Source organism: Odocoileus virginianus, chromosome 5 (genome assembly GCF_023699985.2).
Source record: "Odocoileus virginianus isolate 20LAN1187 ecotype Illinois chromosome 5, Ovbor_1.2, whole genome shotgun sequence".
Lineage (NCBI taxonomy): Eukaryota > Metazoa > Chordata > Mammalia > Artiodactyla > Cervidae > Odocoileus > Odocoileus virginianus.
Genome location: NC_069678.1, coordinates 16,158,854 through 16,165,883, shown reverse-complemented (window position 1 = coordinate 16,165,883; position 7,030 = coordinate 16,158,854). Strand labels below are relative to the sequence as shown.

At 39.3% G+C, this 7,030-nt stretch overlaps 1 protein-coding gene across 1 annotated transcript in view; it reads left to right on the top strand.

Annotated features, from left to right (window-relative positions):
- The first annotated feature begins 5,212 nt into the window (after window positions 1-5,212).
- Window positions 5,213-7,030, top strand: part of LOC110132545 (interferon-activable protein 203-like) — a 44,547-nt gene continuing 42,729 nt past the window's right edge. The window contains exon 1 of the mRNA XM_020885975.2: window positions 5,213-5,456. The gene's annotated coding sequence lies outside the window, so the exon portion shown is untranslated. The remainder of the gene's footprint in view (window positions 5,457-7,030) is intronic.

Below are 7,030 nucleotides of genomic sequence, written 5' to 3'. Positions count from 1 at the left end.
GTATTGGAGCTTCAGTATCAGTCCTTCCAGTGAATATTTAGGACTGATTTCCTTTAGGATTGATTGTTTTGATATCCTTGCAGTACAAGGAACTCTCAAGAGTCTTCTCCAACACCACAGTTCAAAATCATCAATTCTTCAGTGCTCAGCTTTCTTTATAGTCCAACTCTCACTTCCATATATGACTACTGGGAAAACCAGAGCTTTCGCTAGAGGGACCTTTGTTGGCAAAGTGATATCTCTGCTTTTTTAATATTCTGTCTAGGTTAGTCATAACTTTTCTTCCAAGGAGCAAGTGTCTTTTGATTTCATGGCTGCAGTCACCATCAGTAATTTCAGTTCAGTTCAGTTCAATTGCTCAGTCATGCCCAACTCTTTGCGACCCCATGGACTGCAGCACACTAGGCCTCTCTGTCCACCACCGACTCCCAGAGTTTACTCAAACTCATGTTCATTGAGTCAGTGATGCCATCCAACCACCTCATCCTCTGCAGTCCCCTTCTTCTCCTGCCTTCAGTCTTTCCCAGCATAAGGGTCTTTCCAAATGAGTCAGTTCTTCGCATCAGGTGGCCAAAGTATTGGAGTTTTAACTTCAACATCAGTCCTTCCAATGAATATTCAGGACTGATTTCTTTAGGATGGATTGGTTGGATCTCCTTGCAGTCCAAGGGATTCTCAAGAGTCTTCTCCAACACCACAGTTCAAAAGCATCAGTTCTTCAGTACTCAGCTTTCGTTATAGTCCAATCTCACACCCATACATGACTACTGGAAAAACCATAGCCTTGACTAGATGGAGGTTTTTTGGCAAAGTAATGTCTCTGCTTTTTAATATGCTGCCTAGGTCGGTCCTAATTTTTCTTCCAAGGAGTAAGCATCTTTTAATTTCATGACTGCAATCACCATCTGCAGTGACTTTGGTCCCCCCAAATAAAGTCTGACACTGTTTCCACTGTTCCCCCATCTATTTCCCATGAAGTGATGGGACCAGATGCCGTGATCTTAGTTTTCTGAATGTTGAGCTTTAAGTTAACTTTTTCACTCTCCTCTTTCACTTTCATCAAGAGGCTCTTTAGTTTTTCTTCGCTTTCTGCCATAAGGGTGGTGTCATCTGCATATCTGAGGTTACTGATATTTCTCCAGCAATCTTGTTTCCAGCTTGTGTATCCTGCAGCCCAGAGTTTCTCATGATGTCCTCTCCATATAAGTTAAATAAGCAGGGTGACAATATACAGACTTGAGGTACTCCTTTGCTGATTTGGAACCAGTCTGTTGTTTCATGTCCAGTTCTGACTGTTGCTTCCTCACCTGCATACAGGTTTCTCAAGAGGCAGGTCACATGGTCTAGTATTCCTGTCTCTTTCAGAATTTTCCACAATTTATTGTGATCCACACAGTCAAAGGCTTTGGCATAGTCAATAAAACAGAAATATATGTTTTTCTGGAACTTTCTTGCTTTTTGATGATCCAGAATATGTTGGCAATTTGATCTCTGGTTCCTCTGCCTTTTCTAAAACCAGCTTGAACATCTGGAAATTCATGGTTCATGAACTATTGAAGCCTAGCTTGGATAATTTTGAGCATTACTTTCTGCATGAGATGAGTGCAATTGTGCGGTAGTTTGAACATTCTTTGGCATTGCCTTTCTTTGGGATTGCAATGAAAACTGACCTTTTCCAGTCCTGTGGCCACTGCTGAGTTTTCCATATTTGCTGGCATATTTTGCACAGCACTTTCACAGCATCATCTTTTAGGATTTGAAATAGCTCAACCAGAATTCCATCACCTCCACTAGCTTTGTTTGTAGTGATGCTTCCTAAGGCCCACTTGACTTCACATTCCAGGATGTCTGGTTCTACATGAGTGATCACACCATCATGATTATCTGTGTCATGAAGATCTTTTTTTAATGGTTCTTCTGTGTATTCTTGCCACCTCTTCTTAATATCTTCTGCTTCTGTTTAGTCCATACTATTTCTGTCCTTTATTGAGCCCATCTTTGCATGAAATGTTCCCTTGGTATCTCTAATTTTCTTGAAGAGATCTCTAGTCTTTCCCATTGTATTGTTTTCCTTCATTTCTTTGCACTGATCATTGAGGAAGACTTTCTCATCTTTCCTTGCTATTCTTTGGAACTCTGCATTCAAATGGGTATATCTTTCCTTTTCTCCTTTGCTTCTCTTCTTTTCACAGCTATTTGTAAGGCTTCCTCAGATAGCCATTTTGCTTTTTTGCATTTCTTTCCCTTGGGGGTGGTCATGATCCCTGTCTTCTGTACAATGTCATGAACCATCATCCATAGTTCATCAGGCACTCTATCAGATCTAGTCCTTTAAATCTATTTCTCACTTCTATGGTATAATCATAAATGATTTGATTTAGGTCATACCTGAATGGTCTAGTGATTTTCCCCACTTTCTTCAATTTAAGTCTAAATTTGGCAATAAGGAGTTCATGATCTGAGCCACAGTCAGCTCCCTGTCTTTTTTTTTTTTTTTTTTTGCTGACTGTATAGAGCTTCTCCATCTTTGGCTGCAAAGAATATAATCAGTCTGATTTCAGTATTGACCGTCTGGTGATATCCATGTGTAGAGTCATCTCTTATGTTGTTGGAAGAGAGTGTTTGCTATGACCAGTGTGTTCTCTTGGGAAAACTCTATTAGCCTTTGCCCTGCTTCATTCTATACTCCAAGGCCAAATTTGCCTGTTACTCCAGGTGTTTCTTGACTTCCTACTGTTGCATTCCAGTCCCCAATAATGAAAAGGACATCTTTTTTGGGTGTTAGTTCTAGAAGGTCTTGTAGGTCTTGTAGCTGTTCAACTTCAGCTTCTTCAGCATTAATGGTCATGGCATAGACTTAGACATTGAATGGTTTACCTTGGAAATGAACAGAGATCATTCTGTCATTTTTGAGATTGCATCAAAGTACTGCATTTCGGACTCTTTTGCTTAGTATGTTGGCTACTCCATTTCTTCTAAGGGATTCTTGCCCATAATAGATATAGTGGTCATATGAGTTAAATTCACCCATACCAGTCCATTTTAGTTTGCTGATTCCTAAAATGTCGATGTTCACTCTTGCCATCTCCTGTTTGATACTTCAAATTTGCCTTGATTAATGGACCTAACATTCCATGTTCCTATGCAATATTGCTCTTTACAGCATCGGACTTTACTTCCATCACCAGTCACATCCACAACTGGGTGGTGTTTTTGCTTTGGCTCCGTCTCTTCATTCTTTCTGGAGTTATTTCTCCACTGATCTCCAGTAGCATATTGGGCACCTACCGACCTGGGGAGTTCATCTTTCAGTGTTCGAAAGCATCTCCTGTGGAGGTGTGAGTCAGCAGTTGACTGCCACAGGGACAGGGGCTGTGGGTGCAATGGCATAAGCCCTCTTGGAGGAGGTCGCCATTAACCCCACCACAGAGCTGCCAGAACTTACACAAGACTGGGAAACAGACTCTTAGAGAGCACAAACAAAACCTTGTGTGCACCAGGACCCAGGAGAAAGGAGCAGGGAGCCCACAAGAGACTGAACCAGGCTTGCCTGTGAGTGTTCAGGAGTCTCCAGTGGAGGCATGAGTCAGTGGTGGCCTGCTTCAGGTTTGGGGGCAAGTGAGTGTAGCATTACTTGCATGGGATCTTTTGAGGAGGTCACCATTATCTTCATTACCTCCACCATAGTTTGGTCTCAGGTAAATAGCAGGGAGGGAACACAGCTCCACCCATCAACAGAAAATTGGATTAAAGATTTACTGAGCATGGCCCTGCCCATCAGAAAAAGATACAGTTTCCTCCTGTCAACCTCTCCCATCAGGAAGCTTCCATAAGCCTCTTATCCTTCTCCATCAGAGGACAGACAGACTGAAAACCACAATCACAGAAAAATAACCAATCTAATCACATGGATCACAGCCTTATTGAACTCAGTGAAACTATAGGCCTTGCCGTGTAGGGTCACCCAAGACGGACAGGTCATGATGGAGAGTTCTGACAAAATATGGTCCACTGGAAAAGGGAATGGCAAACCACTTCAGTATTCTTGCCTTGAGAACCCCATGAACAGTATGAACAGAACTGTTTCAGTGATTTGGGCTTCCCCCAAAATAAAGTCTGTCACTGTTTTGCTTGTTTCCCCATCTATTTTCCATGAAGTGAAGGGACCGAATGCTATGATCTTAGTTTTCTGAATGTTGAGCTTTAGGCCAACTCTTTCGCTCATGTCTTTCACCTTCATCAAGAGGCTCCTTAGTTCTTGGCTTTCTGCCACAAGGATGGTGTCATCTGCATATCTGACATTATTGATAGTTCTCCTGGCAATCTTGATCCAGCCCAGTGTTTCTCATGATGTACTCTGCATATAAGTTAAATACGCAGGGTGACAATTTACAACCTTGACATACTCCTTTCCTGATTTGGAACCAGTCTGTTGTTCCATGTCCAGTTCTAACTGTTGCTTCTTGGCCTGCATACAGATTTCTCAGAAGGCAGGTCAGGTGGTCTGGTATTCCCATCTCTTTAAGAATTTCCCACAGATTGTTGTGATCCATGCAGTCAAAGGCTTTGGCATAGGCAATAAAGCAGAAATAGATGCTTTTTGGAACTCACTTGCTTTTTCAATGATCCAGCGGGTGTTCACAATTTGATCTCTGGTTCCTCTGTCTTTTGCAAAACCAGCTTGAGCATCTGGAAGTTCACCATTCATGTACTGTTGAAACCTGGCTTGGAGAATTTTGAGCATTACTTTGCTAGTATGTGAGATGAGTGAGATAATGGTGAATGTTTTAGGTCCTATTTAAACCAATAGATAACTTATAGAAAAATCACTCCCAGGAGTTTCAGACAAAAAAAAAAGAAGAAAGTAGAAAGATGGATCTTCCAACTTCTTCTCTTGCCACTGCAGCACCAACAACAGTAAATAAGCCTAAGTAGCCAGATGACTCACCTTACTTCTGTTATATATGAGAGTCATTCAAGTGAATATAGATTTTTAATGACTCACATGTAAGTCTTCTGGATAAGGAAGTTCTAATCTTGGAACTCTTCATCTGCCAACATTTATAATTAAAAACAAATTTGAGTGTAACCTTGCCATAATTCTTTGTTTTTGAGTAAGATATTTACAGGAAATAAATTGTTTTCTCTGACTGAGGAAATCGAAAGCTAAGAACATTGGTGGGAGGAGTCTCAATACTGTTTCATAACGTCCCTCTCTCTGGGAAAGTACAGTACAAGGTAGCCAGCACTAAATCAAGGGTTTTGACTTGTCAGTTCCCTTTTTGCCTGTTATCTTTCAAAATACTTCTTTTCCCGCTGCCCTTCAGGAGATTACACAACTTGGCAGTTCAGTCTCTGAGAGCTTTACTGATTTATCATCCTACTTAAACAGTGATTTTTATATTTCTAAAGAAAACCTCAAGATCTGGACTACTGTGGAAGACATCTCCACTGAGGTAAGATGAGTAGGCATTCTTGTTGAGAGCTCTGGGTATCTGGTTGGTAACCTCAAGAGGACAAGGGGAGGTTGGATGGATTTGGGGGGAATGGCTTGGTATCAACTATATTCAGAAAAGTGAAAACAGCAGTAACTTGATTCTAAACATTTACTGCCTAGACAAATAATAGACATTTCATTCCACCATAACTAAATCTTGAACAAAGGGAGATGCATTTTGACAATAGAAGATATTAAAATGTATTCCTCAGGCAACTATCGGCCTGAGTTATATTTAGACAGTATTTGCTTTCCTTCCCCAAAAGATGCACAGGAAACTTAGTGGCTATGGTGGGGGCCTGGGTAAAAGTCCAGATAGGGGCATGATAAAATATCATAAAAAATACTGAGTAAAAAATAGAACCAGATATAAAACTATATTGTGTGATATTATCCTAATCTTTGAAAACACACACCCACAGAGCAGAGTACGTTTCAATTCCACAAATGAAGTTATACAAAACATGGCTTCCTTACCTCCCTTAAAACAGTTAATTTTTCTTTCAGACTTCATTCTATACCTGCTGCCAGAGTTGTTATTTCACTCTCTTTTAGAATTACTTTCTGCTTTCCTGAAAATTAATAACTTTTTTTTTTTTTGGCACAGCATAAAAGAGATGCACGGAGAGGCAATTACAAGCAGATTTCTATTGTCTACTTTTAGAATTGTTGAAAGACTTTCTGAATGACCTGATGCAATAATATTTCATATGTGCTTGACTAGAATATAAGATTTTTTTTGACTAGAATATAAGATTTTTTAATATTCATTTCAGAATCTTCTGTATGTTAGATAAACAATCTTAATCATACTATTATATTTTCTTTTAGTAGGTAAATAGACAATTAAAACTGTTGTATCTCCCTAGGAGTTGTACCTTTTATCATTGTGTTGTGTTCTGATGATACTTTTTTATTTCAGATCTGTTTAAAACTAGACTACATAGATAAACTGCTTTTCTGTTAGGTACTCTTTACATATTTTAGCTACTGTTTTCTTATTTAGGTACTCTTTAACATATTTTATGATAAAATATTTTTCTTTTATTTTCCACCATCAAATGATCTTCTGTTAAAAATACATTGGCTGATTTCCTAAATCCAAGTTGGCCAAGTTTTCACTTAAGCTTAGCCAGTTAGATTCTTTGTGTCTATGCTGACAGTTAACATATATTATCTTGTTTCTTCTCTTCGTTTCAATTTATGATACTTCTATATTCTCCTTTCTTGATTTTTTTTTTGAGGGGGAGGAGTTAGTAATTTTTGTTTTGCTTTTTACTCATACCCCTATCTTACTTAACGTTTAAGACAAATATGTTAGTGTACTATCATATTCTTTGTCTTTCCTCCCTCCCTCAACCATGTTGACATACTTCCTCCTTTTTTCTTCAGACTGAGCTTTATTAATCTTAAGACATAGGCAGACACACCTAGTCAGGTTAAGTTTTCACTTTTATTTACCTTTCAGCTTACAGTTTTTCTCGACTTCCTTATATGTGGTGTGTATGCTCAGTTGCTCAGTCGTGACTTTTT